Source organism: Cebidichthys violaceus, unplaced genomic scaffold, assembly GCF_023349555.1.
Source record: "Cebidichthys violaceus isolate CVI_PGR_0920_01 unplaced genomic scaffold, fCebVio1.0.p SCAF_188, whole genome shotgun sequence".
Taxonomy (NCBI): domain Eukaryota; kingdom Metazoa; phylum Chordata; class Actinopteri; order Perciformes; family Stichaeidae; genus Cebidichthys; species Cebidichthys violaceus.
This window is the reverse complement of record NW_027176359.1, coordinates 42,501-48,953: the sequence shown is the minus strand read 5'-3', so window position 1 is coordinate 48,953 and position 6,453 is coordinate 42,501. Positions and strand designations below refer to the sequence as shown.

General features: G+C 50.3%; 1 long non-coding RNA gene across 1 annotated transcript in view; it reads left to right on the top strand.

Moving 5' to 3' along the window:
- Nucleotides 1–4,508: 4,508 nt before the first annotated feature.
- Nucleotides 4,509–6,453, top strand: part of LOC137874329 (uncharacterized) — a 42,088-nt gene continuing 40,143 nt past the window's right edge. The window contains exon 1 of the long non-coding RNA XR_011103288.1: nt 4,509–4,744. This is a non-coding gene — a long non-coding RNA (uncharacterized lncRNA). The remainder of the gene's footprint in view (nt 4,745–6,453) is intronic.

Here is a 6,453-nt window from a genome sequence, read left to right as displayed (position 1 = left end):
CACACACACACACACACACACACACACAGCTCCACCTCCCTTCTATCTTAACCAAATACCCACAAGTCAACCTGTCACCTAGATTTAAGTCGTCATGGTGCTCAGGAGTGTCTCTTTTACTCTTTATTACCATGTGAGAACATACAATGAGAGCGGCCTGTCACACCGTGTGTTGATCCAACATATTCTCTCTCTCCTCATCTCTTACTCGCTCCACATCTGTCAGGCGCTGGATACATCCCGATACATCAGCGCTGTTCGTCCAGCTAAATGAGCAGCGAGTGGGTCGGGTCACTGCGTACCTGTTTGTGCATTCGGGTCAAAGCTAATCTCGTTCCGGTCGACACGTGTCCAACAGAGTCACCTCCGGACGCGCTGACGCCTCTTCAGAGGAGACTCGCTCACCCTCACCTTCGATTACGGCGTGACCACAGGGCGTCTGTCCGGTGATGAGCTCCGTACTGTTCTGACACCATATATATATATATATATATATATATATATATATATATATATATACTGTAGCCCGGCGGTGCCGAGCTGTGCTCAGGCAATTAGAGAGCCGCCTTTGTTGCCTTTAACGAGTTTGACCCGTTTTGCTGATAATACTCATACACTCCATTCTGTCTCTCTCGTCTCCCCGTCCGTCCCTTTCCCTTCTGTCCCTTCCTCTCCGTCTGAGAGGAGTCCTGTGAAGCGACGCTCTGTGTGAACAGTGAGGGAGGATATCCACGTATAATGTGCGCTTTGCATCCGGTCAGGTGTGTTTCTGAGTGACATCTAGGAGTGAGAGCATCCAAGGAGCTATCTGTGCAGCCAAGCTGAGGCAGACAGACAGCGCCTGAGAGGAGAGGAGGAGGAGGAGGAGGAGGAGGAGGTGAGTAGAGGCAGATACCGAGGGAGGGAGATATGGCAACAACAAAAAAAAGGAAAAAGGGCAGAGATACTGACGAGTGGGAGGCAGACGGACAGGAGGGCTCTGCACCGATGGAGAAGGTAGACTACAGCTATACTTAGAGAGGGAGGCAGAGCAGGGGAGGAGGAGGTGATGGGAGGAGGTGGTGGACAGGGAAAGGAGGGGGGGGGGGAGAGACGTTTCTGGAGTGAGCTTGATGAGACGGAGAAGGTTTTTAATACAGATTTACATATAGGATGATTATGGATGTCAAGATTAAATATTACAAACCTGCTGCTAATAGACTCTATTTTATTCTACCTGTTAACGAGTACATCTAACAAAGGTGTGTGTGTGTGTGTGTGTGTGTGTGTGTGTGTGTGTGTGTGTGTGTGTGTGTGTGTGTGTGTGTGTGTGTGTGTGCGTGTGTGTGTGTCTATGAGGAGAGATTTAAAGGATCTGGAATGTTATCACGGTGACAATCATCTGATGATCACCTCATTCGCGTTACAAAGTGATGTCCCAGAAATGTGAAACTCTACAAAACATCATCATATATATAATATATATATATATTATATATATATATATATTATATAGGAGGAGGAAGGAGGAGGAGGAGATGCTGCTGCCGGGAGCTGAGCTCTCCTCCTCCCTCCGGAGCTCCAACTGCAGGTCCAAGGCTGCGGGTGAAGCCAGATCTGGTTCTGTCCACGGTGGACCAGGTCTCTGCTGGAGGATCTGGGTCTGTCCACGGTGGACCAGGTCTCTGCTGGAGTCTGAGCTGAAGGAGGTTCTGGTGAACCTGCATGAGTTCATCTGGTTTCACCAGAATCTGACCCGGTGGCTCCGATGACATCATTCAGAATAACTCTATAGAAACAGAGCATCTTCTCTGATGGTCTCTGTACTGATGGAGGTCTGATAGAGGATCAGGACTACACTGAGACTGGTTCAGAACCAGTTAAAAGTTGCTCACAGTGACTTTAATTCATTTCAAAGTCAGAATGAGGCTTTTGTACATTTATTTTGGCACATATATTGTTCAAACCTTCCCTTTCAACACTGATGGCATCACATCTACACTATAGAACTATCTGCTTCCTGAACACATCGTCTCTCCACCAACTTTAAAACCAAACTAGGCTTTACTTGGTCTGGAAGAGGAGGTTTAGCTGGAGGACTGCCGGGCAGCTTCCAGTCTTTGCAGAGATCAGAGGAATCGTGTCCAGGCTGAGGCTCCCAAAACCCCTGACACCACATCTGGAGAAGAGGATGATCTGAAGCGAAGGGAGGAGGAGGAGGAGGAGGTGCAGAAAAGTGAAAGGAGGTGTGGATTAAAGGGGGGCAAGCTGCACAAGGTGAAGGCTTATGGAAAGAATAGAGGAAAAGCATGAAACGGCAAAATGCTTTATGGTTCAGTGAGGTCAGCATTATCCTGTGAGATCAAAGAGTCTCACTCTAATAAACTACATTAATATTAACAGGAAGGAAGTCGTAGATTCTGTCTTCAGGGCAAACTTCTTTTCAAACATTGTTTCTTACAGTAAGCGTGCGCCCACTCTCAAAGTCCATGGTGAGTTTGCCAAGTCCATGACTCACACACACACACACACACACACACACACACACACACACACACACACACACACACACACACACACACACACACACACACACACACACACACGATTGAGGCTGCATGACCTAAACGCGGCTGGTTAACCAATCGATAGTCTGTGCTGAATGACTGGGTGAAGGCTGCGGCGTGATCTCTGCTTGCGTGCATTCATGACTCAGTCAGTGTGTGTGTGTGTGTGTGTGTGTGTGTGTGTGTGTGTGAGTGAGTGTGTGTGTGTGTGTGTGTGTGTGTGTGTGTAGAAAGAGGAGCGAGTGTGTGTCATGACAGAACTTCTGACGCTTCAGTCATCCTCTAACAACCTCAACAACTCACCACCTTCTCATCCCTGACTACGTCAGCTACTGACGCTCGGTCAGAGGCTCTGCGCTTCAAACCGTGACGTTCTAGGTGCTCCTCTGTCCGTTTACACTCATCGCATGTCTAGTGACTTTAATATCAACTTCAGTGTTCACAAGAAGTTAGGTTCATTCAACCAAGCCTCCTGGTTAGGTGCCTAACAACAAACTTGACTAGCGGCGTGACCGCCGAGTGCCTAACGGCTCAGGTGACTAGCGAGTGTTTAACGACTCTGTTGACTAGTGCGTGCTTAACAACTCACGTGACTAGTGAGTGCTTAGCGACTCACGTGGTTAGCGAGTGTCCAACGACTAAGGTAACTAGCGAGTGGCTAACAACTTACTCGACTTGCGAGTGCCTAACGACTCAGGTGGCTAGCGAGTGCCTAAGGACTCACGTGACTAGCGAGTGGCTAACAACTTACTTGACTTGCGAGTGCCTAAGGACTCAGGTGGCTAGCGAGTGCCTAAGGACTCATGTGACTAGCGAGCGCCTAACGACTCACGTGACTAGCGAGCGCCTAACGACTCACGTGGCTAGCGAGTGCCTAACGACTCACGTGACTAGCGAGTGCCTAACGACTCGTGTGACTAGCGAGCGCCTAACGACTCACGTGACTAGCGAGCGCCTAACGACTCACGTGACTAGCGAGCGCCTAACGACTCACGTGACTAGCGAGCGCCTAACGACTCACGTGACTAGCGAGCGCCTAACGACTCACGTGACTAGCGAGTGCCTAACGACTCACGTGACTAGCGAGCGCCTAACGACTCACGTGACTAGCGAGCGCCTAACGACTCACGTGACTAGCGAGCGCCTAACGACTCACGTGACTAGCGAGTGCCTAACGACTCACGTGACTAGCGAGCGCCTAACGACTCACGTGACTAGCGAGCGCCTAACGACTCGTGTGACTATTGAGTGCCTAACGACTTACGTGCTTAACGACTCGCGTGAATAACGAGTGCTTAACGACTCATGTGCTTAACGACTCACGTAATAGCGAGCGCCTAACGACTCGTGTGACTAGCGAGTGCCTAACAACTCGTGTGACTAGCGAGCGCCTAATGACTCATGTGACTAGCGAGTGCCTAACGACTCGTGTGACTTGCGAGTGCCTAACGACTCACGTGAATAACGAGTGCTTAACGACTCACGTGAATAACGAGTGCCTTGAGAGTGAGAACACATTGCTAAACTGCAACAATCAGTGAAGCACAAGTCTGATGACATTTCTTCCGCAACTTTTAATTTCAAACCCAAATCCCCCGTCACCCCCTCCTCCTTCCTCTCTCCTTTCATCTTTTCCTGCTCATTATAGTTTTGTTAATATACATTTTCTAAACCCCCCCCCCCCCCCACCCACTCCTTGAAAGCTGGAAATCAGGACAGTTCGGCAGCGGAGGGGTTAAACTGAACCCGGAGTCCTGATTGGCTGCCGGCCGGCGGTCTGAACCAGCCTACAGAAAGAGGTAACCAGGCAACCTCAGAGAGGGAGAGAGAGAGAGAGAGAAGAGGGGGCAGAGGAGAGAGAGAGAGAGAGAGAGAGAGAGAGAGAGAGAGAGAGAGAGAGAGAGAGAGAGAGAGAGAAGAGAGAGAGAGAGAGAGAGAGAGAGAGAGAGAGAGAGAGAGAGAGAGAAAACGCGCTGAAAGAAGCCTGGCATAGTTTTGAGCGGATTGTGGAGAGCGATGTGACGGAGCTCGCAGAGCGCTCTCCCCGGGATGGACCAGTGGATTACTCTCTGCAGAGACACGCGGTGGACGTCTGGAGCAGCCGGGAGGAGATACTCGGGAATGAACGGATTCTAAAGCTTTTCTTTTTTCTCACTAAAATGGGAACTAACTGTGCTCATTTTCGCTGTAGTGCAAAGGTAAGTGCGCCAGTGCACAACAGTGTCCCGGTCCCGTGCACAGTGTGTGTGTGTGTGTGTGTGTGTGTGTGTGTGTGGGAGGTGGGGGGTCTGGGGGTCCACAAAGTGTTTAGACGGGTGTTTTGTTGCACACAAGAGGAGCCTGTGGATTCAGCTCCGCTCATATCACTGCAATGAATTAGTGCTGCTGCTGCTGCTGCTGGTGCATCGGGATTTTAGTGTGCGCGCGTGAGTGAGTGTGTGTGGAGGACTATTTGTGTGTGTGTGTGTGTGTGTGTGTGTGTGTGTGTGTGTGTGTGACCCCCCCTCACTGAAAACATAGTGGTCCGGGTCTGTGTGGCGGGAGGTTTGCTGCATTTTGGCATCTGTGTGTGTGTGTGTGTGTGTGTGTGTGTGTGTGTGTCCGCGTGTGTAGTTGTTATTTAGGGCGCGCTTCTATTACAGATTTTTCATCGTTTTTGTTCCATGAAGTCATAGAAATGTCTTTTAACGTGCACTTTATTAACGTGCGTCCCGTTGTTTTGGCGCGTGCGTGTCTGCGTACTCCTCTGCCCAATACTAGGGGTGGTGGTGGTGGTGGGGGGGGCACTCAATGGTGACTTAACCTAATTATACTTTAGTTCCATTAGTTTCTCATGCATCTATTCAGAAGTTTATTATAAGCGCACGTGGCCACGCACGGATCTTTATTTCTGATACTTTGTTTCCTGTACTCGAGTGTTTCCACCTTCCGCGTGCTTCGATGGATGCATGTCCCCCCGATGCGCGCGGGGGTTGGTAGTCCACTTTGGAGCAGCGTTTGCCTCGCGGTACAGGGAAGTGAACAACGCGGGTTGTACGGTGTGAAAAAAAAAGAAGCGTTAAATAATAATAAAATGAAGAAAAAAAATTGCAGCCAGTGGTGTGTGTGTGTGTGTGTGTGTGTGTGTGTGTGTGTGTCTGGTTCTCAGTCACCGGGTTCGGGTTTGATGGACAGCGAGACTTGAATGGGCGACCCGGTCTTTGAGGGGCCCGGGCTCCCTCCGCTGCAGCTAAAAGCCGCATTAATCATGAAGCTGAGGCGGTGTGCTCTGCAGAGACCCTCTCCCTCTCTCTCCCTCTCTCTCTGTCTCTCTCCCTCTCTCTCTCTGTCTCTCTCCCTCTCTCTCTCTGTCTCCCCCCCCCCCCCCACTCAGCCTGCCTCGTGTCTCTCATGCAGCAGGTGTACTAGCTGGTGTGTGAATGCTACCATGTGTTCAGGGTTGTGTCACAGATGTAACGTACAGCTTTGTATCACCTCTACTGCTCAGCGTTGTGTTACTCTGGACTGCTCTGCTTGTCAGATGTATTGTTGTTGTTCTTATTAAAACTATGGTGGGTTATCAGGTTACACTAGTAGACCAACTTGTGTTAACATGTTAGTTCCTGCAGCTGCTCCTGTACGCTGTAAACTAGACGTCTGAATGCAAAACGTCTCATTTGTAGTTTGTTGGTAGTGTTGCTACTGTAACCTAGGTGAAGCCCCCCCCCCCCCCCCCACCCCCTCACCCCCCCCCCCACACACACACACTACTGGCAAACAGAGCTCCTACTGCTGCCTGTATGGGCCCAGCAGGCGACTCCGGGGCTCCATAGTAACCCGGAGCATTGTGTGGAGGCTCTCAAAGAAACCCCCGATGAAGGCTCCCTTTCTCCTTCTTTCAGCACTCGTCTCCATCTGCTCCGTCTAC